This window comes from Diceros bicornis, chromosome 14, assembly GCF_020826845.1.
Source record: "Diceros bicornis minor isolate mBicDic1 chromosome 14, mDicBic1.mat.cur, whole genome shotgun sequence".
In the NCBI taxonomy this organism is placed as follows: Eukaryota; Metazoa; Chordata; class Mammalia; order Perissodactyla; family Rhinocerotidae; genus Diceros; species Diceros bicornis.
The window spans coordinates 4,608,520-4,626,754 of record NC_080753.1 but is presented as its reverse complement, the minus strand read 5'-3'; the positions used below and the strand labels follow the sequence as shown (position 1 = coordinate 4,626,754).

The following is an 18,235-nucleotide window of genomic DNA, read 5'->3' as shown; positions in this document are numbered from 1 at the left end:
GCTTCGATAATTCACAAATGAGATTTCTGTTTTCTGAGGTGTTATTTCTTAGATTTTGGTAAGTCAACTTCATAAAATGAATTGACACGTTCATTGAAAGGTGATGAGAGACGTCATAGAAAGATTATTATGGCTGCAACTCCTACTGACTAGAGCTCCATGGCTGAGTGAGATGGGCCAATACATACTTTTATGAGACGGAGAAATGGAAGCCACAGCGAGATTCCAGGTGTACTCACGGCTGTGAGATGGTGACGCTATGCTGTCAGCTGCTCCTAAGAATAACCAACTTCTCTTTAGAATCCTATCAGTACAACTGGTGAGTTCTTCCAAAATGTTGGTAAAACTAATTACTGTATGTTTTATAGATGAGATCACTTAGTGACTGATTTTCTTCTCGTAGAACTTAAATTTTTAGCAGCAGCATGTAAACAACAAAAATCAGAAATGAGCATGTGCATGGATAACTTCTCCACATTTTCAGTTTTTTCTTTTGTTTAACATTGTAGCTTTTGATTATTTGAATAAATTTGATAGACCATTAATTATTTTCATTCAAATTAATTAACATTTAGAAAGATTTTCATACTCTTTATTGTGAATTATTATTAAAACTAAATCCTTTTGTTAAACTATATTTACAGGGAATGAATTTTTAAAATATTCTCTCCGAAAATCGTTTCTCAAAACATGTTGAAAATCCCCCATAACAAATATCTACATCACTTTTCAACTCTTCTTAACATTAATTTTAAATGCAATAAAAAGTTACACTTTCTATATTTTTAAGCTACAGTTAGGCGTATTTTCCAATATACATTTAGTTAAAGACCAAGTCTTAAGCATTTTTAAGCTTATCTTTGGTAATTTTAGTACCTAAAATTCCAGGGGGTAGGTTAAATGGAATCTAATTTATTTGTCATATGATATACTAATTCCAACACATAACATATTGATTTGTACCTAAAATATGTTGTTTGTAAAATAAAACCTTTGAGCTATATGTCATGCTTACTGGTTTGTGACAAATCAGTTAACTCAAGGAAAACAAGTTTGTATGTTATATTTGTGTGCATAATATAATGCTCAGCATGCATAGTTTATTGTTTTCATGAGAATTATATTGGCCTATGTAAATTATATTGGTTTCTGGTGAGATGAAAACAAGCTCCGTGTTAAATTGTAATGAATCCATCCCCTATAATATCTTCCTTCTTTGAAATATGCAAACGTTAACAGTCAGTGATTGGTCGGGTGCATTTTTATTTAAGAAAGTCCGAGTGAAAAAATTGTATAATTGCCTTTAAATTTACTCTTCTCCCCAAGAAATACACACTACCTATCAGGGAAGGAGGCAGTTATTCATTTGGCATATATTGATTCATCTTTCCCTGTACCTCAAGATTATACCAAGGGTGAAATTTGCTCCTGGGCACTGGAAATCATAGAAAACACTGTAAAAATGTCACATCAGATTTCTGACTTTATGCCTCGCATGTGAGGGTCCCTTATATTAATGACTTTTTCCTTATGTTAAGTCGGTAAAGAATGCATGACTCATAAAGACAACATTTCAAAGGGTAGAAATAAATGCTCCTTTCATATGAAAATTCTGTTATCCCCTGAAGAGCTAATGGAAGGAAAAAGAGTATTTCTCTCTTTCTGATTCTGTTGGATATGCACCGGGACTGTGGAATGGGGCCAGTAGTGAGGGACTGATCAGAGGCATTCCTCCTCCCGCTCTGCACTCATTTCCAATAGAGCGGTGGCAGAGAAGGGGGATATTTATTTTGATTACTTTCATTTAGTTCCTTTTCTGAGCCAATACAATGCATTTAAACCAATAGAATATATTTGAATGAACTAATAAATCACATATGTCATCTACAGAAAAGAAAACTCCTGAAATATATGAAACTGGAAGTTTCATAATGGAACACTTAATTATTTTAGAAAATTACAAACAACGTTTGTATTTCTAAAGCCCTTGCAATTTTCTTAATCAGCTTATATTTACACATATTGAGTACTTGTTTTAACTTATATTATGAAAAGAGAGATTGTAGAGCTATAACCCCTTCTGTCCCCAATCCTGGGCCAAAAGGAAACTACCTTGAAAAGAAGAGAAAATAATAACAGGAGTAATACACCCATGGATCCTATAATCACTGATCTAGGAAATATTTATTGTGGATCTTCTCTATAACAGGTGCTATGCTCAATCTGTGAACATAAAGGATCCAGCAAACACTAACTTGAAATTTAACATGGGTAGGCACAGTCCTAAGCACATACTACTATGATTATTTTACTGAATTTCACAACAACGCTGTGCCATTGGTAAAAGTATTCTAGAGAGATAGGGAAATACCACAGATTGTTTTTTATAAGTAAGCAGAGCGACAGTCACAGACGGCTCGGATAACTTGTCCAGTGCTGTGAGCTGTAAGTGCCAGAGCCCACAATTTTAAGTACGTTATACATGAGACGAAGAGATAGTGTGGGCAATGCCTCCAATATAAGACTACAAAGAAGGTTTTTAATATATTTTAGTTCCCTTCACTGTTTCTGACTCTATGATTATAGAATTAGAAAGTTTCTCTGCAGGTGACAATATTGTGCATATTCACTTTTTCATTTTTGTCATGTAATTATTCTTTTCCCAGGGTAAGAGTGCAGAAGTTATAGGCTTGGTTGCCATGTTTATTGAACGTTTTGAGGTATGTGTGTGTGTGTCCATAGGAGTGTGCGTGTGCATGTATGTGTGGTATATGGCACACAATGAGGGCTCAATTAATGGTATGTGTATATGTATATATACACATACACACACATATATCTTCAGCTGTTTCAACTAATAGATATCTCATAAAATCTAATAATGACAAAATATATTTTGGATTCTGTGTTTAAATAGAACCCTTAGTGTGCTTGGTCTTTGATAAAATCTCTGAAGAATGGCAACACATTTCCCAGGGTAATTGGTGATGGTCGGGATTTCTCCGTTTCCCCTCATCCATATTCAGCTCCTATTACCTCTAAAAAAGAGTGTCTCATGTTGCAAAATTTAACTCTCCTTTATATGAACAAGCACGCGCGCGCACACACACACACACACAGTGACTTTAACATACTCAGTTTAAAAGATAAATAAGTATGGCTCTTGCGTGCTGAAAGTAAGCTCATCACCAGCTCCCCATGTCTCCATGCCTAATCATGACTACAAATAACAGGTGAGATTGGGGGCAGGCAGTGTCGTAGTGAAGCTATTAGCATCTTTCGAGTCAAATGAGCCCAGCTATCAACCCCAGTTTCTCTTAGCTAGAGTTACTTATCCTCTCTGAGTCTATATTCTCATTTTTTATGAGAATATTGAGTTGTTTTGACACTTAAATAACGTAATGTAAGTAAAATGCTAAGAGGACTGCCTGGCATACAATGAGGGCTCAATAAATGGTAGCAATTATTACTTTTATTGAGACTACAAAACAGCCTTGCTGAAGGTTTTGAAAATCATTAATAGCTACAGAGCAGTACTCATAGTTAACAACCAGGTGGCTCTGAGGATCAAATGAGTCAAATGCATATAAAATACTTCACTTAGGATCCGGCATGTTTATCAGTCCTGTTTCTCTACCTGCCCTTTGACCTATGGCTAAGGGAGACTACAGAATATTGTGTTACTATATCCAAACGTTGAGGAGAAAATGGGCATATTATTTTTATTACAATCATTTCACATCTGGTATCGTAACTGATGTCACAAAATAATAGAAAAAAAAATTCCTATTCTGAGTTAACATACTGCTTGGATGCAATGAGGGTTTATTAAATGATTTTCATGGGTTATTTTAATGATATAAAAGGAGGCATGAAAGTGTTTCTTGCTCTTTTTTTTTGTTTTTTGATGAAAGAGATTTGGCTCTGAGCTAACATCCGTTGTCAATTTTCCTCTTTTTGCTAAAGAAGATTGTCCCTGAGCTAACATCTGTGCCTATCTTCCTTTACTTTGTATATGGGACGCTGCCACAGCATGGCTTGATGAGTGGTGCATAGGTCCGCCCCTGGGATCTGCATCCACGACTCCTGGGCCGCTGAAGTGGAGTGCGCGAACTTAACCACTATGCCACTGGGCCAGCCCCTCTTACTTTTTTTAAATCAAACTTTGGTTGGCATGAAGCCACTTTTCTTTGTTGTTTATTGCATTTTCAAACATTTAGTCTACAGCAGTTAAATGTAAAGCATTAGTAAGATAAGATATCCATTGATATCTCGTTCAAACAGCCTGTTAACTTGGCCCTGGAAATCCTGTCCTTTGGTGGTTTTGAGCTTAATTCTTCATCCTGCAATCCCTCCTGATTTCAAAACCTGGCAAATGGCCCGAGGGGAGTGTTGTTTCCTGAGCTTGTTGCAGGATTCCTTCCTCTACGGAAACGGGCTCCTGCGTGGTGAGGCTGCAGGACGCTGCCTTCGGATATCCTGGTCAGCCCCCAGTCTCCTGCAACTCCATAAACCGCAGAGGATGTCCACAGCGAAAACCAGCTGTGTGTTGGAGGCTCTTCCAGCTTCCAGTGTGTTGCACCAGCTCTGTATGGCCACTCAAAATCTGTTGATTCTCCCCCCAGTAGAATGTCTCTGGTTGAGTCAAGCCTGGTCACCAGCCCATGCTTGGAAGCAGCCAAACGTTACAGGAGAGGAAATGGCCTGAGATTGTGGCTCAGAGGAATGACACTTCCCTCTACAGAAATCACTTCTGCTAGTCTCACTGTTTCCAGCTTCCTGCTGTCTTTAAAAACATGATTTTTGCAGTTTCTTATCCCCTTTCTCATTTTCGCAGAAAGAGTATTAGCCTACAGTGACCTATGACATTCTACTCCAAATCCGAAGAATTCAATCAATTTTAAAAAAATCATTATTTATATTTATAGGATTACATATCAAAAATAAATATTTACATTTATAATTGTTTTTTTGGGAAACTACTATATTAAAGGTTTGTGAGCTTAATGTTCCTTATGTTAGGTGTCAAGATTTATGATGTTGACCTTATTTAGACATTTTTTATTTATCTGTTCCTTTTAGAATAAGTGAGTCGATGATGCAATACATGAACTTACCCCTGGACTTTATTATGTGAGATGGTTGATGCTCGTAATTAACCCTCCATTTTCACTGATACGGATTAACAGAGCCTGAAATGTAGATATAGTTAGTGGAAGAGGTAGACGGCGAGGAGTCCCTCGTTCAGAGCTGGGTGAACCTTGTTGTGTCTTTATGTTTACCTGTCATATCTTATGATGTGAAAACTGAGATATCTACTCGCAAAAGGTTTTAAAGTCAAGAGGAAAATTGAGAACATTAATTTGTATTGGGTGCTTTCAGAGACGTTCAGCCAAGTCTTACGAGGAGGGAGGGAGCCAGGGTCAAGTTCACTCGTGGTTGATCTGAACACAGAAAAAGATTTGGTCTTGATAAATGAGCACTCCTGACTCTGACCTCAACAAAGGCACGTGGCTGTCGGCTGTTTGTGGTGAAAGCACACCAGGGCCAGTGTGCACAAAATAGTAAAGGGATCTGAGGGCCTGAGGGTGGAGCTCTGCCAGCATCTGCCATGATCTTTATTATATTCAGCGTCTGTGTGTGTGTGTGCGCGCGCGCACGCGCGCGCACGCACGTGCAAGAGACTATAAGTAGTTCCTGGCCTTGATATGCAGAGAGTTTATGAAAGACATGGATCATCTCCACGTGATTGGATAGGGTATTATCAATCAGGGATAGAAAAAACACTTTAAGGACGCACCTCGGAGTGGTCTCAGTAGGTGCTCAATTATTATTTATTGAATAAACTAATGAATTAATAATAATAATTAGAGCTACTTTCTCATCCCAGTTGAGTTTAATTCTTCTGGGGGCAGGAACTCTGCATCCCTCTTGGGCATCATCTGTAGCAGCATTTTCTGCTCTGTCTCTCAAAATGCTTTGCACATATTAGGAGCTCAAGAACATGTGCTGAATCTCTTTCCCCCTTAGCTCTAGCCATGATCTTCAAATTCCTCCTGGTTTTTTGTCCCCTGATTGTGATTCGGAAAACCTGTAACCAGGGAGGTCTCCAAAGACAAAGGGGAGAATAAAATCTCAATCATTGTGAGCAAATTGGCCTCTTCTGGGCCTGTTTGCACGGAGGTTCTATTGTTTTATACACTCAGAGGAATGCAAAATGATCTCCTGGTGCCACAGGTAGAAGGGAGAAGGCTGAAAATAAACCTCTTTCATTGTCTTCATGTTTCACATAAGTTGGCTTGTTGTGTCTTGTCGTAATAAACCTCATAGATGACGATTAATCAGTTTTATATGCAACAAACTAAACAAAGGCTAAAGGTGAGCAGGTAATTTTTCTACAGAAATTTGATTCCTATGGAAAATGTATCTTTGCTTTTTTAGAATCTGCAGCTAACTTCAAATAATCAATGCATGTGATGAAAAATAGTTCTGTTTTCTAAAATTATAACAACTTGAAGAATTGGAAATCAATCTACTAAGGAAATGAAAATGATAAATGAGCAGTGAGTAATCCAAATGATAAAAAATAGCATTATATTTTCTCAGCAGGACATTCATATAAACATGTTCAATAAAATATTAACCCAAAATAGAAAGTTACATGAAATGATAAATTAAATTCATATATTAGACTAAGTCATTTTGTTTATTAATAACATTTTGATCTTGTATTCAATACAATACGATTACACAGTTCTATTTTTCGAGTGTAAGTCTATGACAATCTTTTAGTTAAAATTTGATGTTTCTCCCACTGTCTACTAAAATTAATCAGATCTAAAGACTATAAAGCAAAGCCTGTCTTTCCTAAAAATGTGATTGCCCTCGATTTTATTAGACAACACACTAGAATAAGATATTTAGTCATAATAAATGCACCTATAATACCATAGGCACAGAATGAATCCCGTCTCATTCAAGCATTTTGCGTTTATGCAATGTCTGACTCTTGCTTATCTCTTGGTCTGGCTGCAGACTTGCACTTGTGGCTTGAAACATCCATAGTTTTGGTTTTGCTTCTCTACACTCAGTGCTAGACAGGATCACCTTTTGGTATCCAGCTTTATCCATTTCTGGCTGTTTCTAGCAAGTTCCCTGACCAGTAGAGCCTGGTGTTTCAGAATCTCACCCTGCAGCAATAGGATTCTTTATAGGCCAGTGCATCTGCTCCTGGAGGTTTCTCCAAAGCTTGGAATGACACCTGCAACACCAATCCTATCTCATTTATTTCTTGGCAGCCTTTAGCGGCTGGTCTCTGGTGGTGCCCTACTGAACTCTCTAGGAGCAGATAAGTTGCTACAATGACCCCTCAAGGTATAATTGTGAGATGAAGCTGGGTACAGTTTCTCTGCAGAGACCCAGGAAGCATTCCTCTGAGGCTCCAGAAAGGGTTTTATAGCTAACCTCCGCCTCAGGCTTCTTCACTTAGAGCTGTACTAAGGTGTTTAGAGTCTCTAAGACATGAAAAGAATGGAGACCCCATATGTAATTCTAAGTTACAGCAATATGAAATGGCAAAATAAATGTTAGAAATATTAATAAAAATCTGTTACTCCTAAGAATACTTTAATACATATTATGTATTTTTAAAATTAATTTTGAGTATCCCTTATGCTGTTGCTATGAGCATGTGCTTCATCCACCTATTCTATAGTCAAGTATGGTTTTCACACTTTTCTGAATCAGTGTTTAGATCCAACGGTCTTCCTTAGGCTAACGGGGAGCTCTCACAATCCCTACAGGTGATCTTTTTGATTTCTAATGCAAAGATACCTAAATTCAGATATCTAGGGCATTAAGTGTATCCTTCAATCACCATAGCAAAGGTGCCACCTTCTTCAGTGATCCTGAGTCAGATATGTTACTTACACTCCACTGTGACTGTGGAGAAATGGCATTCATTTATAGCAAAATTCATGAGAATGTTCTGATTAAATTGTTTAGTATTCTAAGAGATTATGCTCCAATCATAGCGTGTGACACGATATCGTTTACGGTCTAGCAAATTTTCTCATTTCCTCTAGTCCCCTTGGCTCGTCTCTTTATGTGTCAGTCACACGTGGTGTTCTGCTAGTTCCCACGCACACTCCGGACATTTGGGCCACCGCACCATTATTGCTCCCGCTTCTAAGAGGATCGTCTACCTCCTGCTCACCTGCAGAACTTCTGGTAATCTCTCAAAAAGAAGAATAACTGTACCTTTTCTCAGAATTTATCTAATTCCCAGGAAAATCTCTTGCTCGTCCATGTTACTTTATAGTTGTCTGTATTTTAATCCTCATCACATGATATTGTAGTTATATATCCATTTCCTCTAATGGACAGCGAAGTCTAAAAGGGCCGAGATTTTTCCTTCACTAATCTACATGGCCTTAAAATATAGCACACAGCCCAGTGCATTGTTAACTATCAAATATAGTTTATCCATTTTAAGCACAGTCTCAAAAAATTGTCATTCAGATTTTTGAGATTATCGTTTGCATTATTGCTTTCACACACTGACACAGTAATTTAGAATAGAGTGGCTCTAAAACCAAATTGCCTGAATTTGAATCCTAACTCCAAATTTTCTGGCTATGCAATTCCTAGAAAGTTAATTACATTGCCTCTGCATTTGTTTCTCATCCTTTTTGTTTACATTTATTTTTATTAGATATAACTGACGTATCACATCATGTAAGTTTAAAATGTACAACATATTGATTTGATACATTATATATTGCAATAGGATTACTTCCATGGCAACCCTTGCATCACATCACATAATTATCATTTCTTTTTTGTAGTGGGAACAATTAAGATCTAGTATCTTAGCAACTTTGAAGTTTATAATACAGTAACGTCTATAATCACCATGCTGTGCATTAGATCTCCAGGACTTATTTATCTACTGATTGCACATTTGTAACCTTACACAGCATCTCCCCAATCCCTCCACCACCCTGCCCCTGGTTAGTACCATTCTCCTCTCTGTTCTTGTGAGTTCGCTTTTTTAGATTCCACATATAAGTGATATCATACAGTGTCTTTTTCTGTTTGACTTATCTCGCTTTGCATAATGCCCTCAAGGCACATCCATGTTGTTGCAAATGGCAAGATTTTCTTCTTTCTTATGGCTGAATAATATTCCATCATATATATATACCACGTCTTCTTTATCCATTCATCCATTGACAAACGCTCAGGTTGTTTCAATATTTGGCTGTTGTGAATAATGCTGTAATATGCATGGGAATGCAGATATCTCTTTTGATACCCTGTTTTCATTTCCCAGAAGTGGGATTGCTGGATCATCTGGTAGTTCTATTTTTAATTTTTTGAGAAACCTCCATACTGTTTTTCATGGTGGCTGAAATTTGCATTCCCACCAACAGTGCACAAGGGTTCCCTTTTCTCCACATCCCCCCCAACACTTATCTCTTGTCTTCTTGATAATATCCATTCTAACAGGTGTGAGGTGATATCTCATTGCGGTTTTGGTTTGCATTTCCCTTACAATTGGTGATGTTGAGCAACTTTTCACAGACCTATTGTGTATTTGAATGTCTTCTTTGGAAAATTGTCTAGTTTCTCTCCCTTTTGTTTAAATGAGATTTCTTTTTTTGGGGGGTATTGAGTTGTATGAATTCTTTATATATTTTGGGATATTAACCTCTTATCTGATATATGGTTTGCAAATATTTTCTCCTATTTCATAGGTTGTCTTCTCACTTTTTTGATTGTTTCTTTTACTGTATGGAAATATTTCAGTTTAATATATTCCCACTTATTGATTTTTGCTTTTGTTGCTTGTGCTTTCAGTGTCATATCAAAAAAATCATTGCTAAGACTAACATCAAGGAGCTTTTTCCCTATGTTTTCTTCTTGGAATTTTACAGTATCAGATCTTATGTTTAAGTCTTTCATCCATTTTGAGTTAATTTTTATGAGTAGTATAAGATAGGAGTCTATTTCATTTGTCTGCATGTGGTCATCCGGTTTTCCAACACCATTTGTTGAAGAGACTATCCTTTCCCATTAAGTATTCTTGGCTCCCTTGTCAAATATTAGTTGACTGTAAATGTGAGGGCTGTTTCTGGACTTTCCATTCTCTTCCATTGTTCTAAGTGTCTATTTATATGCCAGTACCATACTGTTTTAATATTACTATAGCTTTGCAGTAAAGTTTGAAATCAGGAAGTGTGATACCTCTGGATTTGTTCTTCTCTCTCGTGATTGTTTTGGCTATTCTGGAGTCTTTTGTAATTCCATAGAAATTTTAGGATTGTTTATTTCTATTTCTGTGAAAAATGCCATTGAAATTTTTATAGGAATTGCATTGGATCTATAGATGGTTTTGGGTAGTATGGACATTTTAACAATACTAATTCTTCCAATCCATGAGCATGGAGTATCTTTCCATTTGTTTGTGTCTTCTTCAATTTCTTTCAACAGTGTCTTATAGTTTTTATTGTACAGATCTTTCATCTCCTTGGTTAAATTTAGTCCTAAATATTTTATTGTTTTTGATGCTATTGTGAATGGGATTGTTTCCTTTATTTCTTTTTCAGATATTTTTTGATAGTGTATAGAAACACAACTGATTTTTATATATTGATTTTATACCCTGGTAATTTGTTGAATTTGTTGATTAGTTTTTGGTTGAATCTTTAGGGTTTTCTATATATAAGATCATATCATCTGCAAATAATATAATTTTACTTCTTCCTTTCCAATTTGGATACTTTTTATTTCTCTGTCTTGCCTAACTGCTCTAGCTAGGACTTCCAATACCATATTGAAGAAGAGTGGTGAGAGTGGGCACCCTTACTTCTTAAAGTTTTTTTATTTATTTATTTTTCCCCCAAAGCCCCAGTACATAGTTGTCTGTCATAGCTACACATCCTTCTAGTTGCTGTATGTGGGACAAGGCCTCAGCATGGCTGGAGGAGTGGTGCCCCGGTGCGCACCCGGGATCCGAACCCGGGCCGCTGGCAGCGGAGCGCACGCACTTAACCGCTAAGCCACGGGGCCGGCCCACTTACTTCTGATCTTAGAGGAAAAGCATTCAATTTTTCACCATTGAGTATTATATTGTCTGTGGGTTTGTTAGGGCCTTTATTGTGTTGTTATGTTCCTTCATACCCACTTTGTTGAGAGTTTTTATCACGAAAGGATGTTGTATTTTGTCAAATGCTTTTTCTGCATCTGTTGATATGATCGTGTGATTTTTATCTTTCATTCTGTTAATATGCAGTATCACATTTATTGATTTATATGTTAACCCATCCTTGCATGCAAGGTATAAATCTCACTTGGTCATGGTGTATAATCCTTCTAATGTGTTGTTGAATTTAGTTTGGTAATATTTTGTTGAGAATTTTTCATCTATATTTATAAGGGAGATTGGTCTATAGTTTTATCTTTGTGTCCTTATCTGGCTTTGGTGTCCGGGTAATGCTGGCTTCATAAAATGAGTTTGGAAGTGATCGCTCTTCTTCAATCTTTCGGAAGAGTTTGAGGATTCACATTTTTTCTTCTTTAAATGTTTGGTAGAATTCACCAGTGAAGTCATCAGGTCCTGGGGTTTTCTGTGGTGGAAAGTTTTTAATTACTGGTTAAATCTCCTTCTTCATTACTGGAATGCTCCTTAATGCCCTTTGATATTCTTATCTGTCTCTTTCCTGATCTCTTCCCTCCTCTCGGTCATGAAGAACCCCACTCAGTACTCTGGGTGCTGCTGGAGAGAAACAGGCTTCTCCAGCTGAGTCTTGCACCACTAGGGTAGCCAGGCACTCACTCACTGCTCTCCTTTTCCCCTGCAGGAGAGGTTGCCGCTGCCTGGTAGTTTAGCCTTATTCAATGTTGCCTTGGGGATGAGGGGTGCTGGTAAATTTCTTGCTGGTTCCACAGTGCTGTAACTTGTTTTTTTGTTGTTGTTGTTCCACTGGCATCCCAAAATCTCCCCTCCAGAAGGCTGGACTTCTGCAATTTCTCTGTCATCTTTGTGGATCTGTCCAGGTTAGCACTCTCCAGGTTTTTTCCCACCCATGGTGAGAGGGGTTGAGGCAGATTCACTTCTCCACTGGTTCCTCAGCCTGAACCAAGGTCTATCTGCCTATTAGCAGATGCACAGGTGGGCAAGACTCCTCTCAGATCCCTTGGTGTATGATGCTGGATCCTGCAATTCTCCCAAGTCACTTTTGTTTCTGAGACAAAAAAGAGGAATGTCTTACACCACCGTGTAAGTAAAGATACTGACTTTACTCCTTTATTTCTCATCTTTTAAATGTAATGAATTGACAGTATTCACTAGACAGAAATTTAATGGAGATTCGACAATTTAATTAATGTAAAACTCTCAACACAATGTTTTACAAATAGTAGACTATCGATTAACATTAATTATTTTACTAGTAATTATTTTTCTAGTTGTAGTGAGATGTTTACTCTGGTAATTTTTACTATATGATTTTAAAACAACCTGCTAAATCCACCATTTGTTTCCTATAAAGTTTACGTGAAAAGTTTTATGATTATCAGGGGTAGAGTCATAGTCATAAATCTAGTCATAAAACCACCTATATTTTATAATTCCATATCAATATAGACCCTAGTTTCAATAGAAGAGCTAATATAAAATTAAAGTCTGGCATATAATTTTAATAATGAGTATAATATGCCTTTGTTTCAAAGATAATCTTATTCTATTAAATTTGTCAATGTTTTGTAATAAGAAGAGTATATCTTACGTTAAAATGATTGTTTCTATTTTGCATCCGTCATGCTGTCTGTGATGGGCTCCCTGAATAGTGCAATGACTTTCCAAGTTTATTTTAAATAAAAATTATAGCCTCTAGGGCTCATCTTAACTCTTTTCCCTTAGCATTCCTTACTTGCTATAATTTTATGATGACTGTTCATGGCTATAATTTTATGGCATTTATTAAAATGAAAATAGCCCTCAAGAGATAAGCCAAGTGAAATAATTTTTTAGAATTAATTTTGTTGCATTAGGAGAAACTAGAAGGAAAATTATTTCCATAATAATTTTAAGAAATAACAGGCATATGTATGATATAAACTTTAAACAGTAAAATTTGTTAAAAATAAAACTCAGATTTTCATGGCCTTTTATATGCATGTATAATTCACATTTAAAAGCATATACTTTCATGCAAACACAAACTAAAAAAATTTTCTCCAGAAAAATTTCACAAAAACAAATACCAAAAGATAATTCTTTTCGTACAGAGGGGAATAATCCTGGATGAAATCACCTTAAAACAGGAATGGAAAGGTAAATGTGTGTGTAAATTAAAGTGGATCTTGATATATATAATATTAATAATATTGTTATGTGATATATAAAACATATGTAGACATAAAATATATGCTCAAAACTTATAAAAGATGGAGTATGATAATAGATTTAAAGTGTTGTGCAGTCACTAAATTGTTAATGAAGTATAAAAGTACTAATTCATAGTAGACTCTAATAAATTTAATATGACTGTTTCAATTCATAAAATATCTAATAAGGGATTAATAAAAGAATGTACAATTAACAAGATAAAGATAGGAACAATAGAACAACTGATAAGTGGAACTAAAATAAAGCAAGAAAAAAATGAAAAAGAATAACTTGGCCCCTCAAAAATAAAAATATGGAACATTACTTTCTAAACAGATCAATTATTGCATTAAATGTAAATAGACTAAATAATCCAATTATAAGCTTATGATCAACAAATTAGATTAAAAAATGAATCATATGTTATATGACAAACAGATTCTCCCACATCCCATACCTGACCTTCTAGTCTATATTCCTTTATATAATCTTCCCACCACCTCCCCCACCAAGTGTAGTGAGGACCTGTGTCTTATTTCTAACCATTAGATTATTAAAAAGTTGATAGATATCACTCCATGATTACCTTATATGCATAATATGAATCTCCATCATCCTAGAAGACTCACTCGAGACACACTTCTTGCTGGCTTGATGAGTAAGCAACGTTGGGAAAGCCAATGTGGCAAGGAGTTGTGACCAGCCTCCAGGAACTGCAGGTGGCCTGAAGGAGCTGGGGACAGCCTCCAGCCAAGAACCACGTAGTGTCTAGGGCCCTGTGACATACTGCTGCGGGGAAATGAATTCTGCCAACAGCCCAAATGAGCTTGGAAGTGGATTCTTTCCCAGTTGAACATCCAGTTTAGAATACAATTTGAACAAAAATCTTAACAACAGTCTAGTGAGTCCTAAATAGAGAAATCAGCTGAGCCATGTCAAGGTTTGTAACCCACAGAGAGTGTGAGATAATAAATATTTGTGTTGTTTTAAGCTACCAGGATTTGTTAGACATCAATAGAAAATCCTTATAAAAGAAAATTCTTGAATATAAAAATACAGAGAGATTGAAAACAAAATGTGAGGAGATATATATCAAGCAAATACCAACCCCCAAAATCATTGCACCAAGTGAAATTTAATATAAGAAGGATAAGAGTTATAAAGGAATATTTCATGAGGAAAAAGGGTCATTCTAAAGAATGATATGTCTTAATTTTTTGTACTTAATAATAGCCTCAAAATATATGCAGCAGAAACTGCATATTGGCAAATTCAATAATTGTAGAGGTTTATTCTAAAAGGTTTATCTTAGTTATAGATACAACAAACAAAAGTCAATAGAAATATTGAAGATTTGCAAAACTAATTAAAAAACTTAAATGACATATATAGAACATTGAATGTAATAGCTGCAGTTACATATATTTTCAAACACATATGAGTGCACCAAAATTAACAACATATTGAGAATTAACATTATGTCTCATACAATTTCAAAGATTACAATACTACATAGTTGTATGTATGTAGTAATAAACAAAAATGAATTATAAAATTCTCAAATTCAAAATTCCCAAAATGTTTTGATATTAATCCATATATTTATAAGGAAACTATGAGTCAATGAAAAAAATCAAAATAAAATTAAAAACTTTTTTGAATGGAATGATAATAAAATATTGCATATCAAAACTTGTGGATGCAGTGAAACCCATTATAAGAATGAAATTTGTAGTCTCTAATGCATATAATACAAAAAGAAAGATGTGAAACACATTAATACAGGTGCCATTTGAAGAAGCCAGAAAATGAAGAGCAAATTAAACCAAGTAATTGCAAAAGGAAGGAAATAATTTCTAAAAGATGGTAAATAATAAAATAGAAAACACAGATACAATTAAGAAATTTAAGAACACTAAAGATCGATTCCTTGAATATAAAAATATACGTATGTGTTTGTGTGAGTATACACTCCAAGAATGACTACTGAAGGAAAAAATGTTTGAATATGCTAATTATCAATTATAAATTAAAAAATAGAAAGGGAAGATTCTATAGGCATTAAATATATAACATTAAAGATATTATCAACAAAATGATCTTATATGAAATGGACAAATCCCTTGACTAACCAAAGTCACTAAAATCAAAATAAAAAGAAGTAAAATTTGAATATACTCATAAATATTAAAGGGATTTATACTAAGAAGAACTTCAGCCTAAGAAAAACTCAGGCTCAGATGTTTCCCAACTTGATAACGTGTTAAGACCAAATTAGCATTACTCCAGGAAAATTTTGTCTAATATTAGAAACACAAAACAATGTAATACACTGTTTTAACAGAATGAAAGCAAATAAAAAAATCATAATACATAGAAAGAGCATCAGATAAAAGTCAACACCTGTTAATAGTTTAAAAAGGAAAACGATCTTCAAACATTTATCATTAATATGATAAAATATGTTTTGTAAATAAAAAATATCTACAAGAAGGGGCCGGCCCGGTGGCGCAAGCGGTTAAGTGCGCGCGCTCCGCTGCGGCGGCCCGGGGTTCGCTGGTTCGGATCCCGGGCGCGCACCGACGCACTGCTTGGTAAGCCAAGCACTGTGTGTAAGCCGCCACTGTGGCGGCGTCCCATATAAAGTGGAGGAAGATAGGCACAGATGTTAGCCCAGGGCCGTCTTCCTCAGCAAAAAGAGAGGAGGATTGGCGGATGTTAGCTCAGGGCTGATCTCCTCACAAAAAAAAAAAAAAAAAATATCTACAAGAAAAAAACTTTCACAAACATAATTCTAAATGGTAAATATTGAAAACTCTCTCCTCATGGTCAGGAATGAGACTGAGATTTCCACTACATTCGTACATTGTATGAGATATTATTTTTTATTTTATATTTCTATATAATGCATCTTAATTTTCAGAGATGTTTTCTTTACTAAACTGCTTAAATTTCTATTTTAATAAAGAGCTTCAAGTGTTCCCAGAGTGAGTTTGTTGCCCTGTTTGGCTACAGTTGGGCCGCATAGTCTCTTTCCATCTCTCACACTAACTCCTTCTTTTCCCTTGGAATCACCCTTGTGCAAGCAACTTTCATGACATCACTTGTAGTGAAAATAGTCTATGATTCCCAATATAGGATTCTATCCACATGTATTCTGACTTGCCACAGTAACTTAATGACTAAATTTTATAAAGTATTCCTAGTCCCTAGCAAAACTTATTACATTATTTTCTGTGTACATTGTAATAGGGATTCTCACCATTGACTTGGGTGGCTACATAAGATGAAAAAAAACAAGCCTACATTAAAAACAGCGAACATCATGAATATTTATTCACCAAATAATTCATTAACTTGACACATTTATGGTGAGTATCTACTACATGGTGAGTGATCTACGCGTGCTGGAGACATAATTGCAGACCAGTACAGGTTCACCCACCATGGAGTTTACCATCTGTTATGGTCTGAATTGTGTGCCCTCCAAATTCACACATGGAAGTCCTAACCCCCCGTGCCTCAGAATGTGACTGTAATTGGAGACAGGGCCTTTAAAGAGGTGATTCAGTTAAAATAAGGCTGTTAGAGTGGGCCCTAATTTAATCTGACTGGTGTTCTTCTCAGAACAGAAAATTGGGACACACAGAGAGAGCCACAAGTGTACATTCACAAAGGAAAGGTCATATGATGACACAGAGAGAAAGTGTCATGTGCAAGCCAAGGAAAGAGGCCTCAGAAGAAACTGAACTTCCCAACACCTTAATCTTGGACTTCCAGCCTCCAGAATTCTGAGAAAATAAATTTCTGCTTTTTAAGCCACCGAGTCAATAACATTTTGTTATGACAGCCCTAGCAAACTAACAAACCACCTAACAAAAACAGGAGGATACAATAAATCAAATAATCACAAAAATATATGATTATATACCATGGTAAGTGTTGATATGACAAAATACAATGTGCTGTGCAAGCACATTTTAGGAAGAACTGATGTATCAGTGGATAGTGTAGAGTTATCTAAATAAACACCAGTGGAGCTAAGAGCTAAAGATGAAGCATGGAAGGCAGAGAAAATGTTATGGCTCAAGGAACAGTGTGTACCAATACCTGAGAGGAGAGTGGGCCTAGTGTGAGGCATTTGAAGACTAGAATGCCTGCAAGTAGGAAGAGGGAGAGGATGTGAGTTGATGCAGGAGAAATAGACAAGGCCAGGTACGCAGGTCTTTGGCAGAAACATGTTAGCTGTTCACCCCAACCATGTTGTCATCTTTTGAGAACACATTTAACTGTATTTCCCAGGCTCACTTGCAGTTATGTGTGACCATGTGATTGAGTTCTGTCCAGTGAAATATGGGGTGGGGGTGGGAGGATGGCAATGTTGTGTGCTACTTCCACGACTGGGCATCAAATGTCACGCTTCATTCTCCATGTTCTTTTTACATCTGCAGCCTAGATTCCAATGCCTACTGATGTGTATTAAAGATGAAAGAGCCACCTGCAGCCTGTATCCCCAAATGTCAGTGAGAAGTGTTCTTCCCCTTCTTGCCAGTATCAACCTTCTGGGCCCTCATTGGACCCAGTTATGAGCATGATAAGTAAATTTCTACTGTGTTAAACCACCAAAAGCTGTGTGTAGGTGTGTTTGTTATTGAATAGTGGTTAATCTACCTTATTAATTCCAACACTATGTCATGGATTTTTTTACTAAGATCCAAATTAATGCCATCGAGTAGGCTTAAGCAAAGAATCAATATTATTCTGAAATGCTTGCTATAAACATAACTCAGGTTGTCATAATTAACATATATATACAGTGTGTGTATGTACATGTGTGGAGGG

The 18,235-nt window shown here is 36.1% G+C and overlaps 1 long non-coding RNA gene across 1 annotated transcript in view; it reads left to right on the top strand.

Moving 5' to 3' along the window:
- Nucleotides 1-18,031, top strand: part of LOC131413535 (uncharacterized) — a 107,253-nt gene extending 89,222 nt beyond the window's left edge. Inside the window, exon 3 of the long non-coding RNA XR_009221961.1 lies at nucleotides 17,845-18,031. This is a non-coding gene — a long non-coding RNA (uncharacterized LOC131413535). The remainder of the gene's footprint in view (nucleotides 1-17,844) is intronic.
- The last annotated feature ends 204 nt before the right edge of the window (nucleotides 18,032-18,235 follow it).